This window comes from Anastrepha obliqua, chromosome 6 (assembly GCF_027943255.1).
Source record: "Anastrepha obliqua isolate idAnaObli1 chromosome 6, idAnaObli1_1.0, whole genome shotgun sequence".
In the NCBI taxonomy this organism is placed as follows: Eukaryota; Metazoa; Arthropoda; class Insecta; order Diptera; family Tephritidae; genus Anastrepha; species Anastrepha obliqua.
The window spans coordinates 32,549,981-32,567,677 of NC_072897.1; positions in this window are offsets into that span (position 1 = coordinate 32,549,981).

Sequence of the window (17,697 nt, forward strand, 5' to 3'; positions counted from 1 at the left end):
CTCTTATCATGATTCTGTATGCATAATAATTCATTGCGCTTACAGTTTTATTTGTTTCTTGACCATTTGCTGAATTTATTTGTTTTATATCAATCGAATAACCATCTTCACCACGACAGAACATAAGAGGATATTGTAATGTAATAATCATATTTTCGATGCGTTTCGTTAACACGTTGCAGTGCATCATTTCTTCTTTGCAAAACAATATCTCTTGGTTGAAATTCATCTCCAGATATAACAATTGCAACCTCGTTGCTTGAATTTGGTTGATTGTATCTTCCACGATGTTCGCCGGCAGGCGTTTTATTTGCATCAATTTTAATTTTATGATTATCAGATGACAATCTTTCGATTGTTGTTTTAAAACTTTGCACCAACATTGTGTGTGTGTAATAAATCTTGTAACTCTCTCATAATGACTCTGTTTATATTTCTGGAAAATGCACACCGTGCTTCAAGTTCATCATCGTTGTCATTAATGAAATAAATTTGCAAAAATTTTGACTCTTGATCGGGTAGTGGTAGTAATGAACCTATTAAGTGATATGCTTGCCCTTGAATCTGAAAAAAGCCATAATTTGTGTCCATAAAATCTAATGATTCATTTGATGTGTCAGCGAATGTTGTTGAACGTTGAAGTTTATGTATTACCTTGAACGTTGGCATGAAGTTATCGGTTATAATTTTTCCAGCACCAAAAGATGTCATTTGAAAACATGAATTATGTCTGGAAATTTTTTCAAGAAAATATTTGGAATCGGGTGATGTTCAAGATAATAATGTAGCTAATGGTTCGGGCGGATATTGTATGTCTGGTAAACGAACTTTTCCTGCAGCGCAACACATGCCTGGTGTTTAAGTTTTGAATTTCAATGCTAGACAAAGTCCGCAAATTTTATCCATACTTCCAATGACAACGTATTTGTGAGATGAATAATCAAGTTGTGGATTATATTGAAATGCTGCACCATTCAAATTTACAGAATTGATATTTATTGGCCGATTTTGAGAACGTGACCTAGTACGATCTCTTTGTTGACTTAATCTATCAGCATGATTTTCCTCACTTTCATTTTGTCTGTGATTTTGCACATTTCTATTGTGACGTGTATTACGTTCGATGTTAGCATGTCTTCTACCTCTTGGCAAGTGGTCTTCTTTATGTCACTCTGAGCTCTTGATTGCTACTTTTCTTGTTTTTAAACTGGAATTCAAATTAACATACTGTTAGCGCCATCTTTTAAAAATATAATTGAACTGTGAGCACGCGTTGAAATGAAAATTACACAGAACAGAAATGGGAAATGATCAGCAAAAATAATATATATTTTTGAAATTTTTCTTGAAAATATCTACGGAAAGTGTGAAAACAATCTCTTTTCCTAAATATCTTAAGTAAAAACTTCTAAAATATTAATTATTTTTGCCGATTTCTGTTGTGTGTATTTTTCACACCATTTATTCACTGTTTCACTTGTTATCAATCATTTGCAAAATTAATATATATTTTGTAAATTTTTCGTGAAAATATCGTTGGAAAATGTGAAAACAATCTCTTCTCTTAAATATTTCTGACGCACTTTTTTATCTCTTTGGTTCATGCCTGGAAACTGCTTCACTTGAACACTTTACCAAATAAAACACTTTCTTTTTAGTTTTAACACTTACTTTCATTATGCACTATTACTGATAACCTTTGGTAATCTTCTAAGAAAACGGCTTTGCTTAAGTACTTTTTTAGCGACGACCTGTTCAGGTTCGTTGAGCTAATGGTTTTGCTTCGGTTATCCCGAAGCGTGGGTGTAAAGAAGAAGTATTTAAGGAAAGTGTTAAGTTAGTCACAGCAGCATTGTGTTACGATTAATTATTGCAGGCGGTCAGCTACAGCTGTGCCTGCTAATTTGTATGTTTCTATTCTGTGCGAATGCAGGCGTGCAGCCATTGCTGTATGAATATATGTATATGTATGTATGTTTGCATTCCATTGAAATGTACGTAATGGAATGAAAATTTAGTCATAAATACTGCTGCGTCAACTTGTATATATGTGAGTAAAATGTACGCTCCATGCAACCGTTTACAATAACAACCACACGCGTAAAAAGAACGCTGCCTCGTGTATACTGTGTGTTGACGAAGAAGTAAAGGAGATTTTAACTAAACATAGTTACAAACCTTCTCCACATGTGTCTCTTCAATGTGGCAAAGTTTGGTTAAAATCGATTGAGCCATTCTCCGTAAAGTTCATCACAACGCGAAAAACGGCTGAGTTTTTATATATATAGATATCTGCCGTTCGGAGTAGGTTTAAAACTGTAGGTCCCTACATTTGTGAAACAACATCAAGACGCACACTACAAAAAGGAGAAGAAGCTCGGCCAAACACCCCGAAAGGCTGTTTGCGCCAATTATATATAAACATACATATACCACTACAGGTTCTTCGCAGACCTCAAAAAGATGCTCCGTGGTAAGAGATTTGGCTCAAATGATGAAGTAATCTCCGAAACTGAGGCCTATTTTGAAGGCAAAGAAAAATCGGTTTACAAAGGCGGCATCGAAAGATTGGAAAAGCGTTGGAATGATTGTATCTCCCTAAAAGGGGACTATGTTGATGAATAAAAACGAATTTTGGAGGTTGTCTGTAAAGCCGGTTTACTGACGATAGTTTAACGTGATAACGTCATAAGAAAATACTAATTGAATGGTTGCATTTTTCAAAAGAAAATTTTAATTTTATTTGTTTGATAGATATAATATTTTGTATGGATATAGAGAATGAGTTAACATTAACATAACATAATATACTTTAACATAACATAACATAACATAACATAACGTAACATAACATAACATAACATAACATAACATAACATAACATAACATAACATAACATAACATAACATAACATAACATAACATAACATAACATAACATAACATAACATAACATAACATAACATAACATAACATAACATAACATAACATAACATAACATAACATAACATAACATAACATAACATAACATAACATAACATAACATAACATAACATAACATAACATAACATAACATAACATAACATAACATAACATAACATAACATAACATAACATAACATAACATAACATAACATAACATAACATAACATAACATAACATAACATAACATAACATAACATAACATAACATAACATAACATAACATAACATAACATAACATAACATAACATAACATAACATAACATAACATAACATAACATAACATAACATAACATAACATAACATAACATAACATAACATAACATAACATAACATAACATAACATAACATAACATAACATAACATAACATAACATAACATAACATAACATAACATAACATAACATAACATAACATAACATAACATAACATAACATAACATAACATAACATAACATAACATAATATAACATAAAATAACATAACATAACATAACATAACATAACATAACATAACATAACATAACATAACATAACATAACATAACATAACATATCATAACATAACATATCATAACATAACATAACATGCTGTTCAAGCATGGTAACGACGCATGAGCAAGATAACGACGCATTTTTTGGTGCGTGCAGCTGGCTACATAGAATTATAAGACGTTATCACGTCAAAAAATAATAATAACATTAAAACAACAGGTATTATTAACAAACTTGGTTTTATTTTAAATTCTTCAAGTAAATCAAATTAATAATAATCAATAAGAAGGCATATGCAAATACAAATAAGTAAATTTATATATGTACATATGCGCATATACATACACATATACGTTCACTTAAGTAGGAGAGAGCAAGATGTCGAACGTTGCCGTTCGTTTGCTTTGTTTGCTTTGTCGTTCGTTCCGCGCTTTCGCTTGCAGTTCATTCAAGGTAACGGCAATGAGCAAGGTAACACTAATGAGCAAGGTAACGACACATTTTTTCGTGCGTGCAGCCTGTTAAATCGAATTATAAGACTTTATCACGTCAAAAATGTGTTTTAATTAATTAGTCACACACATTATTGAGCGAAGAGTATATAATGTAAAAGCAGAAGTAAAATTTTACAAAAAAGGCACTAAATTGTAAAACGAAAAGGAGGGCATACTTTTTAACTATCATATTAATATAATATAACACCACCCTTAAAATTCAAGTTGAATATTTCGTTACCCATACCTTGTTAAAAGTTTCAGAATAACCTTATATTGTCTAGAAAAAAATATTAACTGGATTTAAAAATGATAAGCCGTGCCGACTTGCGATTTATACTTGTCCATACAAGTTGCATGAGTATTGCGTTGTGACTTGTTTTATTTGTCATTTCATACGTGATTGTTGAGATTATTAATGTTCCATTGTTTAGTACGTACATATGTCGGTGGAATTAGGGAGCTATCAAATAAATGGTGTAAAATCACTATCTAATCGACAAGCTCTCTCAGTTCTATCTTACAATACGCGTCAGGTTAAACTGACTGTTAGCGAAAGTGTTAATCTTGTGATTAGAGAGTACATCATTTCATTTAGAGAGTACAGGCATTTCCTAACTGCGTAAAGAAACTTGTGGATTTATAAAGAGTTTTCCAATTAGAGGTGTTATTTTGATGAAAGAATGAATCAATCTTGTTGAAAATAAACGTTGTCCAGATCAATACCATACAATACCGGTCATAAAAAATCGTTAACCATCTCTCAATAGCGCAATCCATTCTCCGTCACTGTTGCTCTAGCTTCACTTTCGAAAAAGTAAGATCCAATGACTCCGCCGGACCATAAACCACACCAAACAGTCCAACGTGTGACTGTGAGGATAGAAAGGCTTTTCCACAATAACTCTTGGATTTTCTGAGCCCCCAATTCGACAATTTTGCTTGTTGACGAGGCCACCGAGGTGGAAATGGACCTCATCACACAAGATGATTTTTCGATGGAATTCCGGATCATTTTCATGCATTTCAACGACCCAATCAGCAAAGACACGACGTTGTTGATGATCGGCCGGGTTGAGTTCTTGTGTCAACTGGACTTAAGAAACCTTAAGACCTAAATCTTTATGCAAAATACGGTGTAATGACGTTTGTGGAATGTCTAATTCCAAAAAGAACGAGGAAGAATGGACCAACCTGGGTTTTCTTCTACACTTTCGGCTACAACAGCAATATTTTAGGCTGTTTTTGAGCGACGTACATGGGTTTTATTCTTCACATCATTAACTTGTCCCAACAGCTCGATTTTTTGCACCAATTTCTGTATTGCGGTCCGACAAGGTGCTTCACGATGACCCAAATATGTTCGAGTTTTACGAACCGTCTCTGCCAAATTTGTACCATTTTTATAGGGAATTTTAATAATTTCAATGCGTTGTTTATGCGTGTTTCGTAGTTTTTGCCTGTCAAATATCAATAAATTATAGCTTCAAAAGTGACCTCTACCGAAATAGCGGGCTATTCATAATAACACCTGTTATTGGAAAACCTTTTAGAATATCATGTTTGGAGAGAGTTCCAAAAAATTGTATGAAAACTGAGGTTACGTTCAAGAGCCGGTTGCTTGCAACTGTGACAGTATGTGTTGTGAGGGATTCCCATTTCGGCTACGTGCTGTCCGACAGACCAACAGCTAGTTATGACTGCCGTCAGTCTACAGGTGTGAACATCCGTACTGCAAGAACTTTATTCATGGCAGATCCCCCTCTTGCCAGTTCATCTACTTTCTTGTTACCTTCAATGTTCCGGTGTCCCGGGACCCAGATTAAGGTAACTTCATGGTTTTCATTTAAGGTCGTTGGGCTACTCTACACTCCTTCTTTGTTCCACAACTTTAGAGGTTGTTGGAACCAAATCCAGTGCCGGGATTGCAGCTTGGCTATCCGAAAGAATAGCGATATTGCCCTTAAAAGAGAAATCTGTGACTAGTAGACTACAAGCTTCCCCAATTGCCAGTACTTCCGCCTAGAAAACACTGCTGGTATTAAGGAGACGCACTTCCAAGTCTATGAGAATATATACCTGCTCCAGCACCACAATTCATTTTACTACCATTTGTATATACTATTCTATCGAAGTTGTTTAGTGAGAATCCCTTATTCCGTTCCTCCTTAGATGGAAAGAGAGTGGAAAAATTCCTGCTGAAAGTTACCGTTGGGACGATGTAATCCTCACTGAGGTTAGCTGAGTTTGTCACAATAAAATACTTGCGTGACCGTAAGTTTTCTCTTTCCATCGACCCGCTTCATTTAACCTAAATGCACTCATGGATGCCGTCATCTTTATATGTAGGTCTATTGGAATAACGTGTGTCAGTACATTGAGAGCCTCCCTAGGACATGTTCTGATTGAACCAGTAATTTGATATTGTAACTTCCTCATAGAGTTTTCCACCACCCTACCGAACCATACGATAAAGTTGGTCATAAAACCGCCTTGTACAAACATAATGTATGCTCTGGGTGAAGACCTAATCTTCTTCCAAGCATATTTTTACAGGCATATAAAGCAATTTCAACTTCCCTTACCCGTTCTTCGATGTTTAATTTCAAGCCAAGTTTCGAGTCCAAAATTACCCCTAAGTACTTTGCACTGGGTGAAAGGCAGAGGGTTTGTCCGATAATATTTAGTAGGGTAAAAGTTGGTACATTATATCCGGTGGTAAAGATGCAGAGTTCTGTTTTACGTGGGTTTAAACTTGGGCCGCAACCTGTAGCCAAAAATTAAGCTCGCGTAATGTGCTTTGATTGATCCCACTGATCGTATTGGGACACAGTACTGATGCTCTTAACACCACATCATCAGCGTACACGACCACTTTTACCCCTCCTCCATTAAGTTTTGTTAAGATTTTACTAATAACGCATAACCAGAGGAGTGGAGATAATACTCCCCCTGTTGAGTGCCCCTGTGGACTCTTTTCGTTATGTTGATATTACCCATATTAGCTCTAATTATCCTGGTTTCTAGCATAGAGATGATCCAATTCCTGAAACAATTTTTCTTCCCTAAGTCTATTAACGCTCTTTGGATAGCATCAGTGCTAACGTTATTAAATGCGCCTTCTATGTCTAGAAAAGTTGTCATGGTATACTGTTTGTTTAGTAGAGACCCCCTTTTGTTCGGATTACCTCGTGAAGGGCTGACTGCGGAAATCATATACAGTGAGCTTCTAATGTGCATATCTAAAAGCCGTTCGCTGATTCATGTCCTCTTCTACCTACCTTTGGTATGAGGACGACTCTAACAAGTTTCCAGCTGTTTAGAATATAACCTAGGCTTAGACACGCTTTGAAAATTTTCATTAGGCATGGTAGAATACTATCAAGAGTTTCCTGTAACATCTTAGGGAAGATCCCATCAGGGCCTAGAGATTTGAGAGGTCAGAATGATTTGATTGCCCATGCAATCTTCTCTTTCGTAAGTATTACATCGACCAGATGCTGTGGGTCATATCGGCTCCCGGATTCTCCCAACATCACTGTCAAAGGCGCTACATCCCGGAAAATGAGTATTTAAAAGCAGTTCTGGAGGCTCTTCTGCCGTAGAAGTCCAAGTACCATCTGGCCTCTTGAGCCACGAAGCCCTTGAATGAACTTTGGACATAATGCTAAGCCTCGCAGAATATCTGGTAGATTCGATAGAAGAACATAAATCTCTCCAGCTCTATTTCTTGGCGGCCTTGGTTGCCTTCTTGTACAGTCTCCGGCTTTCTCTGTGTAATTGCCAATTACCTGTTGAGTAGGTGAGATTAAAATTTGATCAGGCTTGTTCCCTTAATTTTGAGAGATCATTGCTCCACCAAGGAGGAAAGAATTTTTTGCTATATTCAATTCAATTTTGTAGGCCCTACTGAATGCATTCTCCAATGTTGTGAGCCTACTCTCAATGTTTTCTGTGAGAGTGATTTGATGGATCGAAATCTTTTCTATCCTGTTCCCTACTGCATTTTTTAACCGTTTCCCTTTTGTTCTAAGTGGGTTACGATACGGTAAGGGTGGATCAACCTCAGGATCCAGGTGATAGAAGATCCAGCTAAGGTCCGAAAAAGACTTTTTGCTTGAGACCCTCCAATTTTCTACCCTCACTGAAGTATTTTCAGATAATAATGTTATATCTTTATCTGCCCATCCTCTAAAACATTCCCTGCTAGGAAAGGAGAAAGTCGGATTATTATATTATTATTGATAAATTCATTTAGGGACTCACCTCGATCATTCGTTTCGGTACTCCTCCGTAGGGTATGCTTCGCATTGGTGTCACATCCTAGTAGCAGGATATTGTTTTGCTGTCAAGCACAAGCCTATGAGCCTCATCAGGCTGTGCGGGTTGAACGTGCGCCATATAGATGGAGGCAATTTTGATTCTGACGCCGTCAGCAGACTCTATTTTGATGACCGTCACATCCAATGAGCTGTAGGATTGGATTAAAAATATGTTTAAATGTTTTTCTGCTACAATACATGCCCTAGGGTTACCCTGGGTCCGCTTATAGTACAAGTTGTAGTTTTTGAGAGAGAATCCGATTACCTCAGTGCCTCGGACTCTGCGTTTCTGTATCAATGCGATGTCGATTAGGTTGTCCGTTGCAGTCCTGGAGTGCTGCAGATTGATCTAGACAACCTTGAGACCCATACTTATTGGTCGTTTTTAGGGGCGTCAAGCTGCATGCCCGTATGCTGCTCACTAGCGCCGTCGTTTTTGATAGAACCGGCTTCTTCCAGTTGCATGCACATGAGCAACTCGTTAGCGTCGTCAACCTCGTCCTGCTCTTCCTCCGGATTTGCAGAACGGAATAACTTCAGATGCGCTTTCCTCACGACGAACCGAAGTTTATTGTACACTTTTCCCAGTGGTTCAATATTCTCCTCCGAGATTTGGAGACGGAAGGATACGTGGTTATTCTGCGGAGCCTCCGCTTTGATGGTGCTCCAGTCATCCATTGGAACCGTGTGGTTGTATGCTTATGTGTGTAAATATGGTATTAACTGCTTAGCTTCGAACTCCATGTTCGGTATCCAGATACGACCCTTGGTCGTCTTGGAATTTCACTGGCTGAGATTGGTCTGAGCCTCAAACCTTCCCAGTCGCTGCCCCGGATTTTACTAATAGTGTTTTGAAGGAAATCAACAGAGAACTGATAGTAGCATTTGATCACTCTGTATCCACCAACCATCTCCACTGAATCATATCCTGGAACTTGACCCTCCGGGGTTTCCATGACGTGATCAACGACAATATGAGGCAACCGTGCCTTGATTTCGAACCACCTTTCCAACGCAGGGTTACCGCGGTTCGTTAATTCGTCCAAGAACGCCGTGTACAGGTGATCCCGTCACACCTCGTTAAGCGCGCGTTTGGCTGGTGTGTGAAGCCGCCCTCGCCGCAGTTTTACCGCCCTCGTCCTGCAAACGATTGCGTTTTACGTCTTCTGCCTTCTGGGTGGCCTGGAACGCCAGGCACTCATCGACACCTTTTGGCACGTTAACTTATTGGCCGCATCTTTGGGATGAGTTTTACCTTCGGGCTCATTTTTAGTTATTCTGCCGAGAATATCGAGGGAACCCTTTCGCCCCTTGGCATCAGCGGATGCAGTAAGCTGATGCTGTGACCCACAGCTTTGCCATCAACTGTACCTTGACTAGAAGCGAAGAGCTCGTCCTCTGAGAGAGTTCCGAACTTCCTCAGCTCGATTGTGTCCGTTCGTTTGTGTGTCCGTTTGTCATTGGGTTCGTCCGCCTGTCTGCCCGACTATCCATTCGTTTTGTCTTTTTGTCAGTCCGTTTGTCCGTCTGCTTGTCTGTCCGTTTGGTAGCGTTATCCGAATTTTTTGTTGTTTGTTATTTAATCATTTATCTGTTTCTTACGGTCACCTGCTCTTCCAGAGGGCTGCCCATTTCGCCATGTGCGGTGACCAATAGGGATAGAGGGAAAATAAACCGTCCGCCTTGGCAGCGCCCCATACCATGGTAAGGCCACCATTACAACCTGAGGCGGCCTGATATCAGGAGGGCTCCGTTAAGAGACAGCCTAATTTTAAACCCCGGCTGCCAAACCCACCCAATAGGTACGGTTCTCGTTACACCTTGGGTTGAGGAATTTTTTCATTTTACGAAGTTAACGTCTTCGACCGGTGTGGTTCGCGGGAGACCTACTCTCCTACCTTCAATATCTGGGATGTGTTCTCTAATCCACCACCTGGGGACGCGTCCTATAGGGACAACAGGTTCCCCAAGGGTATCTACCCTTACTGAGCTATTTTCAGACAGTAAAGTAACATCAATCACTTCTTCCCATCATCTTAAATACTCCGTACTAGGAAAGGTGAAAGTGGAAGTGTTCCCCCTGTTACATACCGATAAGTTAGTATTAACAATAAAATCATAAAAACACTCTCCTTGGTCGTTTGACTCAGAGCTTCCCCACAAAGCATGCCTCGCGTTGGCGTCGCATTCGAGCAGCAGGATTTTGTTTCGGGTCCCTCAAGCGCAAGCCTGCGAGCCTCCTACGGCGGCGCTGACTGATCATGTGCTACATAGATAGAAGCTGACACCGTCAGCAGGTTCCACCTCAACTGCCGTCACATCATGTGAGCTATATGATGGGATTAAAAAAATGTTTAAATGTATTTTGGCTAGCGTTCCGGGATTAAGGCTATAGCAACGTTCTCCTCTCCTAGGAGAAAGGTTAGGTTGTCCGTTGCAGTCTGTGAATGTTACAAGTTAACTTGGACAACATTTAAAACCATTTTTTATTGGTTTGTTTTCCCAGGTTCGGCGTCATTTAGCTGCATGCCAGTCAGCAGTTCGCTGGTGCCGTCGACCTCATCCTGCTCCTCCTCCGGATTCACAGAACGGAATATCTTCAGCTGGGCCTTCGGTATGCCGAACCGAAGTTTATTTTCTACTCTTTGCAGTGGTTCAAGGCTCTCTTCTGTGATTTGGAGAAGGACGACACGATGTGCTTCTGCGGAGCCTCCGCTTTAATGATCGACCAATCGGTCATCAGCACTGAGCGTTTGTGAGCCTGGAGATGGGGAATCAACTGATTAGCTTCAAACTCTATGTTTCGTACCCCGATGCGAGCCCTTGGACTTCGTTGTACCTGTCTGGTTGAAATGAGCTTGAGCTTCAAGCCCTCCCAGCTGCTCTGAATTTCGCCAATCGCGTTTGTCAGGAAATACAATGAATAATGGTCATCCCATTTGATTACAAGGCAGCCGCGAACCACTTCCACCGAGTCGAAATCTGGCGATTGACCCTCCGGGTTCGCCATTACGTGGTCGACGATTATGCGAGACAGTCATGTCTCAATCTCCGACCATTTGTCGAGCACAGGTTTGCCGAGGTTGGAAGTTTACCAGTGCCATTTGAAGATGGTCCCGTGCCACCTCACTGAATTGGTTGAGAGGTGTGGAGACAACCGCACCCTGGTCTGAGATCTTGTACATCTTTGTTGCCCTCTTGCTTTCGTCTTGCGAACGGTTACGTTTTTTGGATTCTGTCTTTCGGGCGGTTTGAAATGCCAGGTTTTCCTCCACCACCTTTTGATACCTTGCTTTATCAGCCTTATCCTTGGGATGACCTTTACCTTCGGTCTCGCTCTTACGAATCCTGCCAAAGATAGGGAGAGACCTCTGGTAGAGCTTATACCTCGATGGGCCTTTTTTAACGAGCTTGCGCCCCATGCCTTTAGCGGATGTGGTCGGTTCATTTATAGTTGTTGGCGTGCTGTGGCCCACAGCTTTATCCTCAACTGTTTCCTGGCTAGAGGCCAGGAGCTCATCATCCAAGGAAGATCCGATCCCCAGTTTGTCATGAGTGACCGATTGTTTATCCTGACGCTTAGAATGTGTGTTCGTTTATCTATCCTGTGCTGTAAATGCGTTCGTCTGTCTTCCCGTTAGTTTGTCCGTCTGTTTTTCGCCGTTATCCGATTTTTCTTTTTTGTTTGTTTTCCTTATCTGGTTCGTACGGCCACCTGCCCCGCCTAAGGGGCTGCGCATGTCGGCATGCGCGGTGATCAAAAAAGTATAAGGGGAAATAACCTGTCGACCATGGCAGCGCCCCATACATTGGCAAGGCCACCGTTACAACCTGAGGTGGCCTGATATCAGGAGGGCTCCGTTCAAAGACAGCCATATTTAGTCCCCCGGCTGCCAAACCCACCCAATAGGCACGGGTCGCATCACGCCTTGGGTTGAGCGAGTTTTTTTTGACGAAGTTTACGTCTTCGGCCTGTGTGGTTTGCGGGAGACCTACTCTCCTACCTTCCTTATCTGGGAGGTGTTCCCCTATCCACCATCTAGGAATAACAGGCTCCCCCAAGAGCTGTTGATCTACTTCCACTATAAATAACTTAGAAAGTTTAGAAGATTCAGACAAAGAACAGATCTTGAATTCTGAACTCAGCTTGCCGGACGTTCCCTACCAATAGTAAAATTTAAAAAGAGATAGAAAGGTTCTCATACCACCTAAACTAGTTGTAGCGTTAGATCGAGACCAGTTAAGCATTACAGACCCCGTTTACATTCTTAATGCGGTGGTAGAAGCGGTTGGTCTCAGCAGCGATGATTTCCTTATTAAAAAGTCCTCGATTCAATGAATTCGTACTGACACTAGAAAATCAAAGGCAGAAGCAATAAAATTTGACTTGCAAAGCACTGTACCTGAAGTAGTCACAGTCCATTGTAATGGAAAACTATTACCCGAGTTGGATGTACATACGAAGTTCAAAAAAAAGAGCGCTTGCCATTTATTGCTGCGTTTGACGATAGATAATAGCTTCTTGCAGTGCCAAAACTAGAGAGTTCTACTGGAAAACATCAAGCACAGGCCGCCTCCACAACTCTCTTTAACTGGATCTTTCACGATAAAATACAAATAATGTGCTGCGACACAACAGTGGCCGTTTCAATGGAGCTTGTGCTATTTTGAAGCAAGCTTTAGGAAGCGAATTGCTGCTTTTCACCTGTCGTCATTATGTTTATGAAGTGTTCCTAAAAGCTGTATTTGAAACCGAGATTAAGCAAATTACTAGTAGCTCAGATATTCCGATATACAAAAAGTTCAGGGAAAATTGGAAAAACAGCGATTCTACTAACATTGAACCACATCTTAATTTCAAAAAGGAATATGACGCCGAGACAGCGTTCAAGCTTTGTTAATATTTTACTATAGGGCAGTGCGAATTGGCTGAACTGTGCGTATTATTTTTGGGAGGAAAATTTAAAACTAAGGTCCCCGGATCTGATCTTTAAACATATGATTACTTCAGTCACAAGGCAGAATGACTGCGAAGGACGAAAAGGCTCTACAAGATCTTTGCTTACTTGTCGTAATGTTGAATGTTGAAAATTGGCTCGAATGCAGTGTGGTGATCAAAGCACCTAACCAAGATTTGCACTTCTTGAAGATGTTAAAAGAGTACGAAAAAGCTTACTCATCAATGTTTAAAGCTTCAATAAGCAAGTTTAATCATCATTTCTAATATTTATGTGAAGAGACAGGCATTCTATCACTGTTTGATGATGAAGTTGATAACCAAACTCAAAAGAAAATGATCGCCAACTTTAAGAGGAACAAAAACTCAGATTTTAACAAACGCTAACCCGTCGAAGGAAGAACTTACCTAAAAGTTGTTTGGTAAGTTGACCTGATTTTTTGTGATATTAAATCTTTTGCTGAGTTTTTTCGTTATTTCATATAAATATTTCTTTTTCAGACAAAAAACGGGATGTTTTCGCACGGGAGAAGAGCAAACAATTTCTATCAAAACTGGATACCCATGACAGTTTTCTAAAGGTAAATCTATTTTCTTGGGATAATAATGCTGCTTTTCTCCAAGCTTAAAGAAGAATAAGTCATTTGAGAGTATTGAATGATATTGCTGAAAGAGCTAGTTGGTAAATTAATGAAGGATTTGCACGGACTTATCACGGCTGAAGAAGAACAAAAAGAATTCTTTCTGCGCTATGTCGCGCTATGTCCAGGGACATAGAAAATTGTATCCGGACTGTAAAAAAACTACTCTAAACAGAAGTTACCATGACTGATTGTTAATACTTTGTGTTTTAATTACATATTTGTGTCCATTTCATTTAATTTTTACTTTTATTCACTTAATTTATTGTATTTACATTGTGTAAAATAAGTACCCGGAATTTATAATTTAAACTCTCCCGGGAATACCTGACACTTCAAATTTGGTTTTTTCATATTGGTACACATGTCCTTGAATGCACAAGCCTTATTAGAACGGGATCTATTACTTAGTGTGTTTTATTCTGCAGTCAAAGTGAGTTGATCTTTTGTTTACTTGGCGAATTTTACTATGGATAAACTTGTGGAGCAGAGGGTTTGCATTAAATTTTGCGTTGCGAACAAAATTACGTGTGCCAATACATTAAATATGTTGCGGGAAGCCTATGGTGACTCGTGTTTATCCAAAACACAAACCTACGAGTGGTACAAGACGTTCAAAGAGGGCCGTGAAGTGGTAGAAAATTTGCCTCGCTCCGGACGACCATCGATCGTTACGACCGACGAAAACGTCGAAGAAATTAAGAAAATTATATTTGAAAATCGTCGTTTGAGTACCAGAGAGATCGGTCGTGAGGTCGGCCCCGGCCTACCAGCGGGCCATGGATGACTGGGTTGTTCGTTGGAATATTTGTATCGGCTCAAAAGGAGCCTATTTTGAAGGCGATCCAACAAATAATGATGAATAATATGAAAAAATGTGTTTTTTTTTTTAAATTCCGGGTACTTATTTTACACAATGTATAGTGATTTTATAGCAGACCGAAATATCAGGACAAAACACGATTTTTACTAACCTTTGAAGCTCGGTCGGCACTGGTTGCAATTATGCTAGAAAGATGAAACTCTATATTTGAACACCTTATAGCGTTAGCAAAAAATGTAGAGTGCATGGATTTCGAAATTAGAAAAAAAAACATTTTTTGTCATATAAGGGACACCCTAAGAACAATGTCCCTAGAAAGTAAAATTTCTAATATTATATTTAAAAATGTTTACCTTTTCAAATGATTGTAAGATAGGCTATTGGCAATCCCTGGAACTTCTGGATTCAACATCTTCAAATATAAATTATCTCAACCAAAGTTTATCTCAAATAATGGAGGCAATGGACCAGGATTTGGACCAAAAGCCGATAAAACTAATTATCGAATTTCATCTCAATCCCACGAGACTTTGCGTTGACGAGCTACAATGAATGAAATAATATCCATCAATAATTAGCCATACTTAATTGCCCTTACGAGTGAGGGCATCGAAAAAATTAATGATTTAATTACCTACGCCAGTATCGTCAAGAAGGGTATCAATTCGAGTAATCCAGAAAGGATAATGCTAACAATAACTATATGGTAGTAATAAAAGAGCACATATCTGAAATATTGAAGGCGTCTCAAATGGCGAAAGCAATAGTCATGGACACCAACCTTTTACACCAGCACGAGATTGAACAAATAGTTTAGGAAGCGCAACTGTCGAGGCAAAATAATATGCCTTGTACACAATGGTATGCTGAAGACCGACCGATATCGATGACTGGTAGCAAGAGCCACATTGCTGCATGGCAAATGTGACAACATCGAAAATTACTGGTGAACAAAGTCGAAATCCATGACATCAAGGAGAACTGCTTTCTCCATCAATAACAAAACCATTTGGAGATGTCCTCTGGAGAAAAGTTGTCTGAAGATGAATGCGTGGCACGGCTACTGAAGGATAGAGATCCAAGTTGCCGTTCAAAGTCCGATGAAGGGGAAATTCTAGAATTAATAGACGAAAATACTGCTTCCGTGACTAGGTTTGTGGCAACTATCGAAGGACAAAATCAATTGAGAATTCTAAACGGAACATACTTTGTATACGAGGTGTGTTCAAAAAGTATCGCGAATTTTGAAATTTCGCAGGTTCCGTATATTCGAGTTTCGATTTTTTGTGGCGATATGTTGGTACTCAAATCTTTCATTCATGCCGACGAGTTCAGTTAATTGTTGACAGCTTCTTTGCTTGCACCTGTTTCGGCGCGTTTTCGATTTTTACCTATTCAAAAAAATGGATCAAAGAACCTGTATCAAATTTTGTGTGAAAAACAAGATCAAGTGCGTGGATGCATTCCGAATGTTGACTGTGTCATACGGAGAAGCTACTTTGGACCAAAGCAACGTTTATCGGTGGTACAAAATGTACTCAGAAAGCCGAGACGATGTGAACGACGAAAAGCGTGCCGGACGCCCGATCACTTTAACAACAGACGAAAAAATTGATGAAGTGAAGAAAATTGTATTGCCCAATCGTCGAATCACCGTTAGAGAAGTTGCTGAGGCCTAGAAGTTGCCCAGACATATCGATTGGCCATTGCACTTTTTTCCAATGATTTGGACATGAGTTGGGTCGCCGCAAAATTCGTACCAAAACTGCTCAATTTGTGCATCATGAGTTCTTGCCATAGGGTAAAACGGTCAATAAGGAATATTACCTGCAAGTTATGCGCAATTTGCGCGAAGCGATCCGCCAGAAACGCCCTGATTTGTGGAAGAACAAAACTTGGCTCTTGCATCACGACAACGCCCCTGCTCACACAACGTTGTTTGTGCGCGACTTTTTGGTCAAAAACTACACACTAATGATGCCAGAGCCACCGTGCTCCCCAGATCTTGCCACCTGTGGCTTTTTCTTGTTCCCGAAACTGAAGATGCCCATGAAAGGACGACGCTACACTACGATTGATGAGATAAAGACGGCATCGAAGGAGGAGCTGAACAAGATAAAAAAAACGATTTTTTGAAGTGCTTCGAAGATTGGAAAAAATATTGGCACAAGTGCTTAATATCTCATGTGGATTATTTGAAGGGGACAAAATAGATATTAATAAATAAATAAATAATTTTTGAAAAGACACAAAATCCGCGATACTTTTTGAACACACCTCGTAGTTGAGCAACGAAAAGGTATGCATCGGTGGCTAAATATTCACAAGCAAAGGAGCCAGGAGCTCCCAAGCACTCCCACCTATGTTGAGCAAAATAACCTGAGGTGTAGATCCAAATTTAGGTTACATCCATGGGATTTTTTTTATTTGCTTCCCTAAACTATTACACGTGTCGTTAGGCAATAACTAATTTAATTTACAACGACATGGAATGAGAAGGATATTGAAGGGCCAATGCCCTCAAGCTCATTTAGAAGGTACATATTTAGCATTTAAAACAAGTAACTAACAAGCAGTGACAAATACGATTAGTTGACAATTAACTATATAGGCTTCTCAAGATCTGTTGGTGTTTGACGGTTAAGCCCACTTTGGATAAATTTCTATTTATTTGGGAGCTTACTCATCACAGAATTAGCATGCGCCAATATAGTGCTTATGTGTCTTCTGCTAGATGAATATCTACGTTAGGTATGTACTAGGGTATATCAGTCATTGGCCTAAGCATTTTAGACTGGACCCGTTGTAGTTTGTTTAGATTGCTTTTTGCAGCAGTGCCCCAAACTTATATTTCCCGATCGGTGCAATTGTCGTTCGATATATATAATATTATATGTAAGTACTTTATTTTGCAATGATAATTAGAACTGAGGGCCAAGCAGCCAGCGCAATTTCTTAAAACGATTCTTTACTTCATTTCGTTTTTAATTT